A 12,618-nucleotide genomic window follows, 5' to 3' on the forward strand; every position below is an offset into this window, starting at 1 on the left:
TTTGCAATACTGCAAATGCAAGGAAACAGGAAACTTCAAAGTGGATCCATTAGCTGTTTTCTTTCACTGGGACAATATACTTGAGAACCACAATTCAAAAAGAAGTTTATTTTGGTTCACAGTTTCAGTGGGTTCAGTCCATGGTCAGCTAGTTCCGAGACAGAAACAACATGGTGGAAGGGCATGGAGGAGGAAAACTGCTCATCTCATGGGAGCTAGGAAGCAGAGAGAGAAGGGAGGAGCTAGAGGCAAGATTATACCCTTACAGACCATGCGTCCAGTAATCCACCTCTTCTGACAAGCTTCACCTAATAGCACATTCAATTATGAAGTCCTCACTGCATGGATCCACTAATAAGTCCAACACTCCCATGACCCAATCACCTTCCAAAAGCCCTGTCTTTAAACCAATACTTTTTGGGGACATTTCAGATCTAAACCCTACCAGTGGATGTGTCTCCAGTAGAGTCTCAAAGTGAGACTGCAGTGGAGCCAACACCTTAATAGCAGCCTTGTGAGAGATTTATCTGGGAGAAATGGTTAGATGGTATGACTGGAGAAAAATATGCAGCCATATATCACTTTAAAGTCATAACCATTACACAAGTAGTATATTTTCTAGCCCATTCATTTTGTCATTATCCTAGTGGCTATTTCACCCCATTCCTCTTAATCAGACCTCTATTATCTTCTCCTCCATACTCAATCTCAATGGATAACCTTGCTCTGCCTTTCACAGAGAAGGTAAAAGTAAGCAAGAGAACTTTTATAAGCTAAGAATAAAAATAAAAAAACAAGTTCCTACCACAACATCCGCCCAACTACCTGTGTCTGTGCCTATGTCTTTATCTTACTGATCTTAAGGGTTTCAAATAAACTGTCCAATGTTCACTCTCTTTACCTGTAGCTAGAACCCATCCTCTCATGCCTACTCACAGACATCATTCCAGTAGTTAAATTCTTAATAGGTACCTCATGATTCAGATGCCTTTAGTTGAACTCCTGACTTCTATACCCCTTAAAAAAAACTATTTCTTAGTCTTCCCTATCTCTGTGGTTCTCAAGCCAAAAATCCTAGAGTTATCCTCACCTCATCCCTCTCTAGCTTGTCCCCATATAGTCTTCATCTCCATATCCAGACTCCAGCCACCATAGGGTTTAAGATTTGTCCTAATAGCAGTGATGAACTCTTGATTTCTTTTTCCCCTGTGGTAATGGGGATTGAATAGATGGCCTTTGCAATAAGCTACATCCCCAGCCCTTTTTAAATTCTCTTATTTTGACACAGGGTCTCACTAAGTTGCTGCAGCTGTGTTTGAACTTGTGCTCCTCCTGCCTTCTTTCTGTCTTCTGTGCCTATAAAGTGAGACAAAAGATAGTATCACGTGAATATTTTATAGGTATCATCCCCTTACATTATAAAGTTTTTGTGAATGACCTTACCGACACACAGTGTGCAAAGCACTCCTTTGCATCCAAGTTGGTGTTCCCTGAGATGCCTTTCTTATTTTCCTTTTTTATGGTGAAAGATTAAAAGCAGAAAAATTTAAATAGCCAAAACTTTTAGTGCTTTTAAAAGGACAAACAGATTTTTACAGAAGTATTATGAACGTTAAGATTTGAAACGTAGCCTTGGGGTATACCTCAGTGGTGGATCACTTGCCTAGCATGTATAAGGCCCTGGGTTTGATCCAGGTTCCACAAAAAATAATAATAATGTTTAAGAGGTAAAAGGAAGGAAAAGAGGGAGCGGGAAAAGGGGGAGAGAGGGAGAGAAGGAATCACCCCATGGCTCTACTACATAAAAGAACTCTTCTTAACACTAGTGTTTTTCCTTACAGACTAGAATTTCTAAGTAAAAAGTATTCACAATCATCTGCAGCATTCCTCCCTTCCTCTCCACTCTCCCAGGGGAATGAGAGGAACAGTGTCTTCTTTGAAATCCTGACTTCATGTAACTTGCCACACCCTGCTGAGCTCATTTCTTACAAACAAGTTTTAGAAGAGACATCTTGGGATTTGTTTAAAAGCCCATGACCTTTCCAGCATTTCACTGAAGTAACTTCTAACTATTTATCTTGGCTGTAAGGCTGTCTGGGTTCTTCTCTCAACAAAGAAAAGAAAAATTTAGCTGCACTATATTATCGACAGATACAATAAATGGGTGATAAAATATTAACAGATCATCCAGAACAGAATAAGTTTTTTGATTGAAGTGAACATACAAACTTTTTCTTCCCATCAACAGAATCCCTCATTAAACTATACCATGATGGACTATTGCTGATGTCTATTTTTAAAAAAATACTAATATGTCCATTAATTCATTTTTTGTCACTATATTCTATTAGTGTTGGGTTCTATTAGGTTCTCCTAACTACAAAAAAGTTACATTTTGTTTGTAGATACTCATTTTTTGTTTAAGTAGTTGTTTAAAAAGTGTTATTTATAGCAATGTATAGTGGCAGACAAGTGTAATTTCAGCACTCCAGGAGGCTGAGGAAGTTTGTAAGTGAAAGCCCAACTAGGGCAACTTAGCAACTTAGTGAGAACCTCTCTCAAAATAAAAACTTTAAAAAAAGGTTTGTAGCTCAGTGTGAAAGCCTTCAGGTAAATACTCAGTAATGGAAAAAATGTAAGATATTTCTAATTATGTGTTTAAATGTTCTTTGATTATGCCAATTGGATCATTTTCCAATAATCAATAATTATATTTTATCACCCAATCTTTTCACAATTAACCTAGTAAGTTATCAACAACCTGAGTTCTAAGTTTGATTCATTGTTATAAGATAGGAAGATTTCCAGAATTTCATTATTAATTATATTGACTTGCCATTTGTTAAGCACAGCAAAATACATTCTGGATAAATTTATTCCAAAATTGGCTTAAATAATGTATACAAATCCTGGGCTAGAGATGTAACTTAGAGATGTGGTAGAGTGCTTGCCTACTGTGCTAGGTTCTGAGTTCAATCCCCATCATCACAAAAATAAAAATCATATAAGCCTATATGGCTTAGCTATAAAATGTACCCCAATGTCTCATATGTTCAGAGGTGGGGTTTTGGGAAGGTAATTTGATCATGGGGATACTATATTCATCAGTGAATTAATCCACTGACAGCTTATAGCTAAATGTACTATTAGGAGGTAAGGCCTGATCAAAAGAAATGGGTCACAGGGGGTGTAATCTGGAAGGGTGTATTCTTGTCTCTGGCTCCTCCCTTTCTCTCTTCTTCCTGGCTGCCATAGATTGAGGAAATTTTCCTACTATGCCTTTCCACCTTGTTATTTCTGCCTTGGGGCCAGCCAACCATGGACTGAACCCTCAAACCCTGAGCCAAATAAATATCTCCTCCTTTTAAGTTGTGGGTATCAGATATTTTGCCCCAAGGATGAGAAACTGACTAACACAAAACGCTTTAGTTATTCATAACTATGAAAAAACATCCATCATTTCTTAGTTGCATTTTGTGAAATACTATGTCTAATTTATAACTTTTTAAATAAAGTTAAAGTGCCCCTAACATAGTTCAGTGCTGTCAAAACTTCTTTCAAAAGAAATAGTGACAGTAAGAGATAAATATCACATCAAGTTAATTATGGCTTAGTAAGATATTCCTAAATCACTGAGCTCTTCAGTCTCAGTCAACTTAGGCTACTGTAGCACAGTGCTATAGATTGGGTGGCCTAAATAACATTTATTCTGCCAGTTAGAAGTGGGGAGCTAGCAGCATGGTTGGGTTCTGGGTTCCCAACAGGTGCCTTTATGCTTTATCTTCATATAGCAGAGAAAGAGGGCAAGTAAGTTCTCCAGTCTCTTTTTATATGGATATTAACTCCACCAGGAATACTGATGCCACACAGCTTCATTTAATTATCTTCCAAAGGCCCCATCTCAAATGCTAGCACATTGAGGATCAGGATTTCAACACATGAATTTTAGGGGACTAAAACTCAGTCTACTACATTTTGCACTTGGCTTTAGAATTCTTGTTCTTTTTGTATACAAAACATTCTGACAAACAGTTCCAAAAGTCTAAACTCATGCCAGCATCAACTTATCTAAAGTTTATTATCTAAATAAGGTCTGAGTGAGACTCAAAATATATTTAATCCTGAGGCAAAATTCCTCTCCTGTTGAGAACCTGTGATACCACAAAGCTTATATGCTTCCAAAATACAATTGTGGGACAGGCATGGGATAGGCATTCTCATTTCAATAGAAAGAAATAGGAAAGCAGGAAAGCATGCTAAATCTCAACTCCAAAAGCTACAAGGCAAACTCCATGGGATATTAAGGCTCAAGAATAATTCTGTTTTGTTACTCTGCCTTCCGGGTTCACTGGTGTGGCAACATCACCCTCACAGTTCAAGGAGGTGTCACACGTACCTAGGCACTCTAAAGTGGCCTAGACACTGATGAAGGACATCCCAAGAGGTGCCCCCACCCTTTGAAAATCAGGAGAAGTGTCCCCTGGGACTGCGGTGGGCCCATAAGCCCTGAGGGTCTGTGCATTGCCTTTGGGGTTATTCTTCTTTTCTCTTAAGCACTAGTACATGTTCTTCACCCCTTCTTAATAACAATGATGATGTACCAAAGTATTTTTATTAAATTGTACATATACTTTTTATTTTCTCATTTTATCTTTGTAAGAACTTATTAGGTTAATTCTATTATTTTCATCTTGTAAATCAATAAACTGAGGCTGAGAAATGTTAAATAATTTTTGCAAGATCTCAGCCATGGCAGATTGTGAATTTGAATTTACTGGACTGTAAGTTTTGTGCTTTTAATTACTGTTTTATTGAATCCATATCTCTAAGCACTTAATTTCTAAAATAGGAAATACTTTGCCCCACCACCAATTTAGGTAAATATTGTATAGTAACTTCTCAAAAAAGACAGTAATAGTGACAGATGATATATCGGTTGCCTAATGATTATTCCTAAACTAGAAACATACAATATAGCTAATATTTTACCTTTCAGAAATATTCCTTTGTTCATGAAGACTTGGTTCATATATGGTGCCCTAGTAACATGAAACTTTCTTTTGTTATATACTTGAGCTATTTGGTCTCAGATGTGTGTAGTAAGGACATGGATAAACAAATATATTTCTGACTTCTGCAGTGTTTCTAAAACACTGAAGACAAAAACAGTTGATTTATAAGATAAACATGAAACGTTTGCTTATCAACAGCTAAAATAGGTAAAAGCAACAATTAGAACTTTTCCATGATGTGATCACTTAGATCACATCATTCATATTAAACATGTATTTTTACCTAGAATCAATTTTTACCAGATTTTTTTCTAGATAAAACTTAGAAACCAACCTAGAAGTAATTTTAGAAGTCATCATGTCCTACCTCCCAAATATTGCATGAATCATTATCTTCAGTATCTCCAACAGGGAGAAAGCTGATGAAATTATGAGCTGTTGTCAGATAACTATAAATGTTATGAAATTTATTTGTTTTAGGATAGATGTATTTGTTTTACATACGTGCTGAACAAGTACTTTAAATTTAGTGGCTTAAAACAACACAGACCCATATTACAGTCTCTCTAGATCAGAAATTAAGACAGGCTCAACTGTGTCCTTAGGGTTTTAAAAAACAAACAATGAGCCACGCATGGTGGCACACCCCTGTAATCCCAGCACTCACTAAACTGAGGCAGGAGGATTACAGCAAGTTTGAAGCCAGCTCGGGCTACATAGTGACTTCAAGGCCAGCCTGAACTATATAGTGAAACCTGTCTCAAAAAACAAAGCAAAAAGCTGAAACAAAAGGTTTGGCAGAGCTGTGCCTTTATACTGGGGGTGCTACGAAAAAATCTGCTTTCAAACTGTTCAGGTTGTTGGCTAGAGTTAGCTCCTTGGGGTTATAAAACTAAAACCCCTAGTTCTGAATTTTTGTCAGCCCAGGACCAGGTTTTGCTCCCAGAAGCTGCCACAATTCTTCTGCTTTCCATATGGCTTCTTTCAATAAAGGTAGTAGAAGAGTGCTCATCCTCCCGTTTCTCTGCTATCTCCCCGGCTCTAGCTAGAAGAAGTTCTGTTTTCAAGAGCTCCTGCAATTAGAGTGCCTTATTTCCCAGGAGAACCCAGAGTAACCTTCTAGTCTTAAAGTTTATTACCTTAAATAGATCTGCCAAACCACTTTTGCCTCTTCTTTTAAACATATTTGTGATTGTGAATCTAAAAGTGTATCTTTTATAGACATCATATGGTTGTATCTTGATCTTTTATCCATTCTGACAATCTCTGCCACTTTATTAGTGTATAGCCCATTTACATGTTACATAGTTATTAATATGGTTGGATTTATTCATTTTCATGTGTATTATACCCTTTTATTGCATTTATGTTAAGCATGTATTTTTATGCATTTTAATTACTGTTCTTTTTTTAACTTCTTGGGCTTTATTTCCTTGTGTATTTAGGGACTACAGTATGCTTTGTAAGTTATTACATTCCACTGGTGGTCAATAATGACTTCCAGTAAGTTGGTTCTATAATAGCTTCAGTACCTCCTATACATTACACATTTGTATTTATGGTCTCAACGGTAAAGTGTAAACATTATTCCCTTATATAATTTTAGGCCTTCTAAAGAAATTAAAAGAGGAAATGATGAAACTGTATCTTTTGTCTTATTTGCAGATATATTTACCATTTCTGATGCTCTGCATTTTTTCCTATGGATTCAGATTCCCATCTATGCCACCTCCTTTCAGCCTAAAGTACTTCCTTTAGTGTTCTTGGAGGCAGTCTGGTTATCAAAGAATTTTCTAAGGTTTCTAAATCTGGGAATATATTTAGCTTGCCTTCACTTTGTTTTCTAGGATATAGAGATCACCCATTTATTTCTAATAAAATCTGCTATTTTTGCTGAAACATGGGTCTTTTGTTTCTACTCAAAGCAAGCCAGCAGTGAAATTTCTGGTTCCCATAGTAGTCCCAGTTTGGTAGCACTACCAAGCTAGCAGGAATAGGAGAGAGGGAAATATCCATGGTAAGAACACCACAGACTCCCACTGCTTCTGCAGAAGTTCAGCTGTTTCTTATGAATAAACACCTCTTAATACCTGCTGTGCCTTTGGTCTTTTTTTGCTTGGGCCCTTAAATGACTGATCTAGTTTTATTGTTTTTATACAAATATTTTCAAAAATTTAACTCTTAAATAAAAAAAAATTAATTCTTAAAACAGCGACTGATGTGAGAACCCTTTATATAATTTTGGTTGCTCAGGGCATTAGAGGTGATTGTCCTATCCTATCATAGAAGCCTATTGCTCTGCAGTGTCTTACTTTGTTAATTTTCCTGCTGGAAGTAAGTGCAATTATCTTTTCTTCGGACATAGGATTAAGTGTAATGAGTATATAGTACATGAAGGGAGCCACTTCAGATTGCTTCAAAGCCCAGGGCATTTGAGGACCCATAAGGACATGACCCCGCTGGTTAGCACATGCGCACAACGGGATACACTTACATAATCATGACTTAGCCTAGACAACCACGCATGTGCTATGCGGTTATGTCAGTACACAAGGATGTAATGCTTGACAACAGTCTATATAAGGGTCCAACAATAAAGAGGCTTGCTGTTGTCTGCATGCTCTTTTCCGTGGGGACCTCACCTGGGAAAATACTCCTTTAGCCCTCTGAGCCCAACACTAGGTTTCTGGCATGATGATTTTCACACGATTTCTCTTAAAATAATTTATGGCCTTTTATAAATGAAAGCCAACATACAGTTGGTTAATAAAAGTGAAAAAGTGCAAAAAAAAAAAAAAAGCCCTTCCTTCAGAAATATTTTATACCATCACCAAGAGAAAGACATAATATATATTCATCATCTCCAACATCTCGGACAATTTCCTTCTCTCTCTTGCTGTGTATCTTTTTCTCTGTATTAATATTAGCTGAAGGTGAAAAATAAATCTACTTCCTTCCTGTCAAGATTTATAGCCCTCTTCCCAGGTCCTAAGGTTTATAAAAAGCTTTTTCTTATGGCAACTGCTGGGGATAGAAGAGAAATCCTTCTACTTTGGGCCTTAGCACTAAGACATAAGATTGGGTCATACAAAAGTAGATTCAGTACTTTAAGGAGAAACCAGATGTTTAGCTCCCAAAACAGTGATATCACTCCTTATATGTAAAATTTTTCTTTACAATGGAGGGCATAGGATATCCTCCATGAATTTTTAAAAATATTCCTTGAGCCTTCTTTACTCTTAAAAATTATCACTGACAGTAAGGATAGATCAGAGCAAACCTTAAAAAAAAGTTTTTAAATTTGACGTCATGCTTCCCTTTATTTATAAGTTATCAAAGTAATTTATAGCCAGGACATAATATAAGACAAGTCCAGGAAAGAGCAAATGCTTCAATAACTAGGATGTATCCTTTGAAAGGAACATCCAAATCAATAGCAATAGCAAATGTTTATGTTCTAACCTTTAAATGTAATATCCTTATAGGGGCAAAAATGATTGAATTGGGCTCATTTTTGGAGTGAAGTCAGTAGGAAATCATTGGCTGCTTTCTCTGATGAGGAAATTAAACTGGAAATAAAGTACCCACCCTCATCACTTTTGCTCCAGGAAGGAGAGCTGGTTCCTCTTCCCCCAGGAGCTGACACAGACTGAGCAGATGGAGCCATTAACAAAGCCTGAGACATTCTTAGGAAGAGGCTGAGAAATATTTCCTTTACCAATGGCTGGGATTTAAATTTCCTAAACAAACAGTGGCTATGGGGCTTCTCAACTGAAGCAAAATGAACAGAGAACTGAAGAAGGGTAGTGTAAGGTATAAAGAAATAGCTCTATTAACACAGTCTCAAAACCCATTTGGTACTCAAGGTGATATAAGATCTTCCTAGAGGAAGTAATTAGTCTACAATGCACGTGGGTACCTCTCAGGCTTCAGAACTATCTCAGGTGAATACAAAAGGTGATTTTCTTTTTAGCCTCCTAAAAATAACCATATTTTCTAAATATAAAATAATCCAATTCCAGAACATCAAGTAATCACAAGACACTCTCTGTACCCAAGGAACAGAACTGGGGCATGTATGTCTGTGTGTGTGTGTTGCTAGGGATCAAACTCAGAGCCTCCTTCATTCTACGCAGATATCCTGCTACTAAGCTACACTCCCAGAATCTTTAATATACAAAGCAGTCTGAGTCCTACTTCTACCTACTAGTGTCTGAATACTGTCTTATATAGCTCCAAGACCCAATCGCTTACCCAAACAAAAGATGAATTCCCTCTAGTGCTATAAAATGCAGTTTGTAAAACTAACATTTTTGCAATTTGTGACTGCTCCTGGAAATTGTTTTAAAGTGACTAAAGTTTTTCTGGTTTCTTATTCAGAGACTATCTCTAGGATTTTCTTTATCCCACCTAGAATATTTTCTTTAAAATTTTGTACCTTTTATTATGAACAATGTCTTTTGATGGAAATAGACAATAAATCATATACAATACAAATTCCTGAGACTAGGAGGAAAAGGGCCACATCATCCCACTGACTCAGATTGGGCTTTCCATTCTCCTATCAATCCAGTTTGGTTAGGTATATGTGTGTGGTAGATAAAAAAAAGGGAATGGCTGAGACAAAACAGACACCTGCCTGTGTTTGGCATACAGGTAGAAGTTGAAGGAGAATGGCTATGGTTATTTAGACAGCAAGCTACCTAGATATTAAAATTGTTCTGGAGACTTTTTGGTGGGTGGGGCACAGCAATGATCCTTCAAGTGTTGTAGCTAGAGAATTTTCGCAAATTTTTGGGAAGGATTGTACAATTAAGTACAATTAAGGAGTGTAAATGTAATTAATAAAACTACGAGTAATGACAGACATCAGTAAAGAAACTGCCACAGGCAAATCAGACATAGTTATCCCAGATGTGTAAAAATATTCAGGCTCAGTTTTTTTCCATTTTCTATCAGAAAAAACAATTACCAGTGGACAATTTAAATAACTCTACTAATTTTGCTGAAGAAATTGGGAATGATGTCTCAGTTTAGCTACAAGTAAGGACTAGAATGCCACAGAGTCACAAATTTTACCACACTTTCTAAATCACAGTGGCCCAGGGATTTGGCCTGGGATTATTTCCAAACATGTGTTAAACATTATTTGTCATGGAATTTTATGTAATAAAAAAGTTTGTTTTTCATTAAATGATAACTAGAACATTTGCAAATTATGATAGTTCTTTGGATCATACATGTTCCTTTCCTTAAAGTCACACATGCCTTTAAAATATATATATTTTTTAATTTTAGGCTTTGAAATGACTGCAATTTTAACCATTCCATCTCCTTGCCCCAAAACTTGTATTTATTGACAAACACACATACACACCAAAAAGGAAAAAAAAAAAATACCACCCCCCAATTTTCTTGAGCTTGCAATTTATAATATATAATTAAAAATACCATTAAAAATAAAGTTATCTTAAATCTGTATACCATTGAGAGTATGTATTAAAATTCCAAGGCACAAAGTTAAGTTTTAGCATTATTGGCTATTTTGTCAAGGTATTCAGGTTTTCCCGTGTTATGGTTGGGAGCTGAAGTCTCCCCCAAAGTTGCATGTGTTTGGAAGGTGGCTAGATCATAGACCACTATATCCATCAGAAGATTGGTCCTCTGATAGGTTCATAGCTGACATGCTGTTAGGATGGAGGTGGGTCACTGAGGAGATCTCATTCCCTGGCTCTCCCTCCTCTCCTGCTTTCCTGACCTCCATGATGTGCTAACTGTCCTCTACCATGCCCTTTCTGCCCTGCAGCCAGCTAACCAGGAACTATAACCCTGAGCCGAAATAAGCCTCTCCTCCTTTAAGTTCTAGATGTTCAGTATTGTGTCTCAGCAACAAAGCAGGTGACTAAGACACCCTGCAAGCACAACTGAGAATACAAAAGATAAAGCACACAGTGTAGTCAACAGTTTCCTCTAAAAAAAGAAAATATACATAAGGAGTGTTAGCATTTGTAAATTACAAAAAGATGGATTTAAACCTACAATTAAGTTTTGTCTCGCTGGGCATGGTGGTGCATGCTTGTAATCCCAGCACTCTGGAGGCTGAGGCGGGAGGAACATTGTGAGTTTGAGACCAGCCTGGGCTACAAAGTGAGCTCAAGGCCAGCCTGAACTGCATAAGGAAACCCTGTCTCAAAAAGACCAAAAAAAAGTTTTTTCTCAAACTGTATCACTAACATTCCATAAAGTCTCAATACATAGTTTGAAAACAAGAGCCTTAACTGGGTCCTGGGTTCAAAACAAACAAGTTATAAAAACATTATAAGACACTATTGGGAAAATTTATTGTAATTAGATATTTCTGTATCAATGTTTAATTCTGTGGGTGTGATAAAGATTACTATTACCGTATACAAGACTGTTTTATTCCTAGAAGTTATACTGAACTATTTAGCAGTTAAGTTTCATGATATGTGGAATTTTTAAGTGGTTCAGAAAAAAAGTTTATTTATATACATAAAGGGGAGACAGCAAGAAAGAAATTGTGACAAAATTGTTAACACAAGGTGAAGGATATATTGGCATCAACTTGCCCTATTCTTCCAAATCTTTCACCAGTTCCAATTGACTCCTGACTTCTTGAGAAAACTGGGGGAAAATATGCAGCATATTCACAATGTTACTTAATCATGGATCATTCTCAGCCTATCTCACTCCTCAAAGCTTCTCTTCATATTGTACAGCATGCCAGTGTCCTAAGGATAGCTTAGGAAATGTTGGACTAAACACTAATAAACACTATCTTCTCATTTCTACTTGTTCAATTACTGCTTAAATGAACTTTGACTCCATTCTTTACAAGATGAGCCTCCACATTTTTGATCCTTTCTCTTACAACATTGTATTTGAACATGTTTTAATGTACATACAAACATATATGTAAAAAACAAAACGTGTGGTTTATCTTTTTTAAACAAAAAACAAGCACACTGGCACATTAGGCTCTCTTCTGCTAAGTGTATAAAACTCAGGCAGCCACTGAAGTGACCAAGTACATTACCCTGACAGCTCATTTTCACCTAAAGTGCAGTTCTCTTTTGTGAACTATGTCTTCCAAAGGTTATAGAAAAACCTCAACTTTCTTTAATTTACCTAAATCTAAATGTTCTAATTATATAGCAGTAATTTTTGCTGCTGGTCTGGTAAATGTTTTCAAGCAAAAACATCAACATGTCTCACTGCTTTACAAACTGATCTCAGTTGAATAGCCTTGTTCAGAGATCCTTGTCATAGAGGCTCTTGCCAGATCTTCAAATTGGGAAACATGTAATTTAGTTGGTGCACACAAATGCAGCCTTCCATCATCCACTTCCTTTGAACGAAAGTGAGGATTATTATTTCACATGTAAAGATGTTGAAACATATATAAAGGCATTATATACAATTTGTACTTGTACATGGGGTAAAACATGGCTTTTGGAAATGTTCTAGTAATTACGCATTGCAGCTCCCTCATGTTCTAATCTGTAAGTCAAAAATTCGTTTTCAAAATTGCAGAATAGTAATAGAACTATAAGATACAACAAAACTCACATTTTTAAATTGAAAA

This window comes from Chinchilla lanigera, unplaced genomic scaffold (genome assembly GCF_000276665.1).
Source record: "Chinchilla lanigera isolate Chin_1 unplaced genomic scaffold, ChiLan1.0 scaffold00061, whole genome shotgun sequence".
In the NCBI taxonomy this organism is placed as follows: domain Eukaryota; kingdom Metazoa; phylum Chordata; class Mammalia; order Rodentia; family Chinchillidae; genus Chinchilla; species Chinchilla lanigera.